This window comes from Citrus clementina, unplaced genomic scaffold (assembly GCF_000493195.1).
Source record: "Citrus clementina cultivar Clemenules unplaced genomic scaffold, Citrus_clementina_v1.0 scaffold_8, whole genome shotgun sequence".
Classification (NCBI taxonomy): Eukaryota; Viridiplantae; Streptophyta; class Magnoliopsida; order Sapindales; family Rutaceae; genus Citrus; species Citrus x clementina.
Window position 1 is genome coordinate 6,487,789 of NW_006262022.1, and position 6,862 is coordinate 6,494,650.

Genomic DNA, 6,862 nt, shown 5'->3' on the forward strand with positions numbered 1-6,862 from the left:
CTCTTTATGTTTGCCATAGGTAAATCCAGAAAGCACACAAATGTTCTTGAATTGTCTATTTGGAGTAGCTGCCATTGTGATACTTCTCAAAAATTAAGTTGTGAGTGCTTGACAAAAAAAAATCACATTTAAGAGTCTTGGTGACAGTGGGTCACAGTTGTGTATGAGGTAACATGTCAGTGTCAAATAACGCGTAAAGCACGTGGCTCGCGAGTCAAAAAGGAAATAGTAAAAAGGAAAAAGCAAACAGTAATAAAGAAAAAGCAAACAGTAATAAAATTATTAAAGATAATAATGCACTCAATAAAACAATAGTGAAATAAAATAACAGTAAAGTAAAAGGATATTTACAGGTAGTTGCGACTGTGGCTCACATCTTCCTCTGGTTTTATGTTCAGAAACAGCTTGAACGCCCTCTATGGGTCGAGGATAGGCTTCCTATCCAGTTTTCTTATAAACTGGCAAACAAGGTCATTTATAGTCAGATTCCCGAGACTATATCGTTCATGCTCTTTCTGGAATAATGGCCATAACTGGAGAATCGCTCCTTGCACATATCCACTGGGATGCGTTTCAAGAGACAAAATGATATCATCTAATGACTCCTTATTCAAGCCATCCCTAATGAATTGAATCTTATCTTCCCTGTTATCAGACACCATTCCTAAAGAACATGGGTTTTTATTGCAACTCATTATGGCACACTTATGACAAGCAACAGAAATTCTTCGAGCTCGTCGTTTTCTTGCATAATTTCGTTTACCACAACCAGGCATGTATGCAATAAATTTTGGAGGTAACTCACCTGCCGATCGTACTTTAGCCTCGATTAACCAACGGATGTCAGCAGGTATGTTATTCCTCATGAGCAATCGCATGCGTTCGGACTGAGCTTTATAGATCGTAAGGAGGGCATTCTGAGGAAGTGAAGGGAATCGCTTGTGAAGCTTCGCTAGAATCTCGTTTCTGTCCATACTTTCACCTCAGAATATCAGTTATTATGGGAAACTGAAGTAACCGACTTGATTGTCACGGAGTACCGTTATCCGCCACTTCACCGGGGTAACAAACTAAAGCACACAAACAGAAAAACAAATTAAAACACACAAAGAAAATTAAAATCGTCCTTTTATTGAATTTACCTGAAGCTCCAACTGGATGTCGTAAACACTTCTCTCAATGTCTCTGAGTTGGCTTTCTAAACCCTCAACATAGGCTACTAACTCTGGTGGCTGTAGAGCCCAAATGCGATGTGTTTTACAAAATTGAATCTACCTTTTGAGATGAGTTTTGACACGTTGAAGTGGTTTAAGAATGTTCAGGAGGAACGGTCTAAGTAAGGTACTCATGATTAAAAATGATAAAAGAATCAAATCAACGAAAAGAAAAAAAATCAATTCAAATCTGGTGGGTCACTCAAATTTATTTCGGTGTCTTCTCCATGTGGTTGGTACTCTAGATATGGCTTTAATCTTTGATCATTAACTTTAAACGTGACACCGTTCTTTGGGTCTTTAATTTCAATTGCCCCATGTGGAAAAACAGTATGAACAATAAAGGGACCAGACCATCGAGAGCGTAACTTACCTGGGAATAGGTGCAAGAGAGAATTGAATAAAAGCACTTTCTGACCTGGGGTGAACGATTTTCTCATAATTTGCTTGTCATGGAAGACTTTCATTCGTTGCTTGTAAATCTTGGCATTTTCGTATGCGTCATTGCGAATTTCTTCAAGTTCTGCCAGTTGTAATCTTCTTTCTGAGCTGGCTTGCTGCATGTCAAAGTTGAATTTCTTGATGGCCCAATACGCACGATGCTCGAGTTCCACAGGTAGGTGGCAAGCTTTTCCATACACTAGCCTGTAGGGTGACATCCCAATCGGAGTCTTGAAAGCCGTTCTATATGCCCATAATGCATCATCAAGTCTTAATGACCAATCTTTTCTGTCTGGCCTCACTGTTTTTTCTAATATGTGCTTTATTTCTCGATTGGAGATCTCAACTTGACCACTGGTTTGCGGATGATACGGGGTCGCCACTTTGTGTGTGATTGAATACTTTGTCAAAAGATCCTTGAATGCTTTGTTACAAAAGTGGGCACCACCATCACTGATTATTGCTCGAGGGAATCCAAAGCGTGAAACAATGTTGCTTTTCAAAAATGCTATCACCACCTTGTGATCATTGGTTCTACATGGAATTGCTTCTACCCATTTCGATACGTAGTCAACACCAACCAATATGTATTGATGGCCAAAAGAAGGGGGAAATGGTCCCATAAAGTCGATACCCCATATGTCAAAAATCTCAACCACTAAAATTGGATTTAGTGGCATCATGTTCCTTCGTGTAATGCTCCCCATTCGTTGACACCTATCACATGAAGAACATAAAGTGTAAGCGTCTCGAAATATAGTTGGCCAATAGAAACCACATTGTAAAACTTTAGTCGCTGTTTTCTTAGCACTGAAATGGCCTCCACAAGCTTGTTCATGGCAGAATGAAAGGATATTTTGAATTTCACTTTCTGGGACATATCGTCTAACAATTTGATCTGCACAATACTTGAACAAATACGGGTCATCCCAAAAGAAATTCTTTATTTCTGCAAAGAATTTACCCTTGTCTTGCTTGGTCCAATGCTCTGGAAGTTTACCTATAACAAGATAATTAACTATATCGGCATACCAAGGTAATACTTCCACATTCATCAATTGTTCATTTGGAAATGATTCATTTAATGATAATGGCTCTGTAATTGTGTCAAAATGGAGACGAGAAAGATGGTCCGCCACGACATTTTCTGTGCCTTTCTTATCTTTGAATTCCAAGTCAAATTCTTGCAAAAGTAACACCCAACGAATTAGTCTAGCTTTTGCATCTTTCTTTGTGAGAAGATATTTAAGAGCAGCATGATCTGTGAATACAATTATTTTACAACCAATGAGATAGGATCGAAATTTTTCTAATGCAAACACTACTGCTAGCATTTCTTTTTCAGTAGTTGAATAGTTCAACTGTGCATCATTCAATGTCATACTAGCATAGTAAATAATGTGGGGAATTCAATCAACTTTTTGTCCTAATACTGCTCCTACTGCATAATCAGATGCATCACACATGAGCTCAAATGGTAAGCTCCAATTTGGGGGCTGAATGATGGGTGATGATGTCAACAAATGCTTTAATTTTTCAAACGCAACAAGACATGAATCATCAAAGACAAAAGGTACATCTTTAGCAAGTAAATTGCATAAGGGTCTAGAAACTTTGCCAAAATCTTTAATGAAACGTCTATAGAAACCAGCATGCCCGAAGAAAGATCTTACTTCTCTGACTGTTTTGGATGGAGGAAGATTAGAAATGAGATCCACCTTGGCTTTGTCAACCTCAATACCTTTGCTCAAAATGATGTGACCGAGAACAATACCTTGTTTTACCATAAAATGACATTTCTCCCAATTTAAGACCAAGTTCTTCTCGATACATCTCTGCAGAACTAGTGTTAGATGATGTAAACATTGATCAAATGAGTCACCAAAGACAGAAAAATCATCCATAAAGACTTCAAGGAATCGTTCAACCATATCAGAAAAAATGCTCAACATGCATCGTTGAAATGTAGCAGGTGCATTACATAATCCAAATGGCATTCTCCTATATGCAAAAGTGCCAAAATGGCAAGTGAAAGTGGTCTTCTCTTGATCTTTTGGTGCTATGGGAATCTGATTATATCCTGAGTAGCCATCTAGAAAGCAATAAAATTCATGGCCTGCTAATCTATCAAGCATTTGATCGATAAATGGTAAAGAAAAATGATCTTTACGTATGACAGAATTCAATTTTCTATAATCAATGCATACACGCCATCCTGTAGTTACTCTAGTTGGTATTAATTCATTATCAGCATTGGTAACTACTGTGACTCCTGACTTTTTAGGGACAACTTGTACAGGACTGACCCATGAACTATCAGAAATTGGGTAAATGATACCTGCATCTAATAGCTTAAGGACTTCAGTTCTAACAACTTCTTTCATATTAGGATTTAACCGACGTTGCATTTCCCTAGTAGATTTAGCATTTTCATCAAGGTGAATGTAATGCATGCAGTCTACTGGGTTTATACCTTTTATGTCTGCTATGGTCCATCCTAATGCCCCTTTGTGCTCTTTCAAAACATCTAACAACTTACCTTTTTGTTCGTCATTTAGGGATGATGATATGATTACCGGCAGAGTACTTTCTTCTCCCAAAAATGCATATTCCAGAGTGTTGGGTAATGGTTTGAGCTCGAGTTTCGGTGGTGATTTTGATGATGGGATGAGTTTCTTTTCTGATGGTGCTAGTTGTTCAACTCTTGACTTCCATTTATTAGTGTCCATGGATGGTGCTGAGTCAAGTAGGGTGTTGACCTCATCGACTGATCTGTCAATATCAAAATCCAAACAAAAGTGAGTTAAACATGTTTGTAAAGGATCATCACTAAGGTTTGAAAGAAAAGTGTCATCAACTAATGCTTCAATTAAATCCACATCAACAATATCATCATCTGCATTGTGAGGTTGTTTGGCAATGTTGAAGATGTTCAGCTCCATAGTCTTGTTGCTGAAGGACAACTGCATATTTCCAGTCCTGCATTGAATGTGAGCATCCGCAGTTGCCGAGAAAGGTCGGCCTAGAATAATGGGGATGTGCTTCCTCGAATCCTGTATTGGTTGAGTGTCAATTACAATGAAATCAACAGGAAAATAGAACTTGTCTACCTGGATAAGCACGTCCTCCACAATGCCACGAGATATTTTCGTGGACCGATCTGTAAGCTGTAACACTATTGGAGTTGGGTGTAATTCTCCAAGTCTAAGTTTCACAAATACAGAGTAAGGCAACAAATTTACACTAGCTCCTAAATCCAACAAAGCATTCTCAATTGTGTGGTTCCCTATACTACATGAGATAGTGAGGGAGCCTAAGTCTTTGCATTTTAAAGGAATTTTATGTTGGAGTATAGAACTAACGTTTTCTGTTAAAAATGCTTTCTTTTGAACATGCATATTTCTCTTTTTAGTACAAAGGTCTTTAAGAAACTTGGCATAAGATGGAACTTGTTTAATAGCATAAAGTAAAGGGATGTTAATACTTACCTGTTTAAAGATTTCAAGAATCTCACCTGTGGATTTTCCCTTTTTTCCTTTAGCTAACCTCTGAGGAAATGGAGCTTTCGGAACATATTCTCGTGGGTTGGTTTCTTCTTTCTCCTCCGGTGATGAGTCCTCAACATTCACAGGTACAATTTGATTTTCTTTTGTCACCGGCATCTCCACTTTGCTGTCAACTTCTTTTCCTTTTCGCAAGGTTATGACTGCTTTGACCTCTCCATGCTGCTGTGGTGAACTGGTACTTGCTTCATGTACTCCTTAAGGATTAGGCACTGGTTGACTTGGAAACTTACCTTTCTCAACGGTTATTGCCAAGGTCTGAACTGAAGAAGCAAGTTGTCCCACCATCTTCTCGAGGCTTGAAATTGATTGGGCTTGTGAATTGAAGCCTACTGTCAACTCATTTCGTAGTCCATCAATGGTGCGATTCTGTTGCTCAATCGTGGAGTGAGTAATATTCTTGAAATTCTGAAATGCATCCTCCCATGGTCTGGGTTGAAAGTAGTTCTGGTTCTGATTGTATGGTCTAAATGGTGGCTGAGAGGCTTGAGGAACTTGAGGAATTTGTTGCATTGGTGGAGCTGGAGCTGTTGGTCCATTCTGTTGGAATCCTTGAGACCATGAAAAATTGGGGTGGTCTCTCCATCCAGGATTATATGTGTTGGAGTATGGGTTGTAATTAGATGGCTTTCTCATTACACCTATGGCATTAGCTTGATCTGAGTATGAGTCATGGTCATGTGGTTTTGTTGATTTAGCAGTTGATAACAATGCTATTTGTCGAGCAAGACCTTCAACCATCTCCTTGACTTCTTTGATTCCCGAAGTTGACTTGCCAATTTGAACCTCATTTACTTCCTTAATTCTTTTAGTATTCCTGAGTGATCGACTCCGTTGTTGGGAATTATCCGCTTGTCGCTGGAAGAATTCCCAAATCTCTGATGCACTTTTTGACATTAGCTCTCCTCCACTTGTTGCCATTAGCCATTCTTGCACATTTGGTAGTAATCCCTCCAAAAAGTATTGGCATTGGTGCCATTTCTCGTACCCATGATGTGGACACTTCAAGAGTAGCCCATTGAATCGCTCCCATGTTTCGAAAAATTGCTCGTCCTCTCTCTGAGTAAACTCTGAGATTTCCCTGCGAATAGCATTGGTTTTATGCACTGGGAAATATTTATTCAAAAATTTCGTTACCATTTGTTCCCATGATGAGATGCTATTAGCAGGTAAAGTATTTAACCATGAACGAGCTCTATCCTTTAAAGAAAATGAGAATAATATGAGTTTAACATCATCGTCTGAAAAATTTTCATATTTAAAAGTTTGACAAATGGCATGAAAATCATTCAGATGATTATATGGGTCCTCATTTTTTAGGCCATAGAATGTTGGGAGACAATTTAGCACACTAGGTTTTAATTCAAAACTCCTAGCAGCTACATTTGGGTATCTTATACATGATGTGCTCAAATTAGCTAAGGGACTGAAATAATCCTTAAATGGCCTCTCCTGTGGTTGCAAATCCATTTTATTTTTAACTTGTTTGTGTGTGCGAAGTGTTTTCTCAACTTCAAGGTCTATAGGTTCAAGATTAGGTAATAATGACCTACGACCATGCATGCAAAACAAATAAAAATAAAGAAGAGTGAGAAATTACGATACTAACCTTATTGTGCTATTACAACCTTTCAAAATACACAA

General features: G+C 38.4%; 1 non-coding gene across 1 annotated transcript; it reads left to right on the plus strand.

Annotated features, from left to right (window-relative positions):
• The first annotated feature begins 6,203 nt into the window (after positions 1-6,203).
• Positions 6,204-6,307, plus strand: LOC112096539. Its single transcript, XR_002904441.1, has one exon. It is a non-coding gene; the product is annotated as a small nucleolar RNA R71 (small nucleolar RNA).
• The last annotated feature ends 555 nt before the right edge of the window (positions 6,308-6,862 follow it).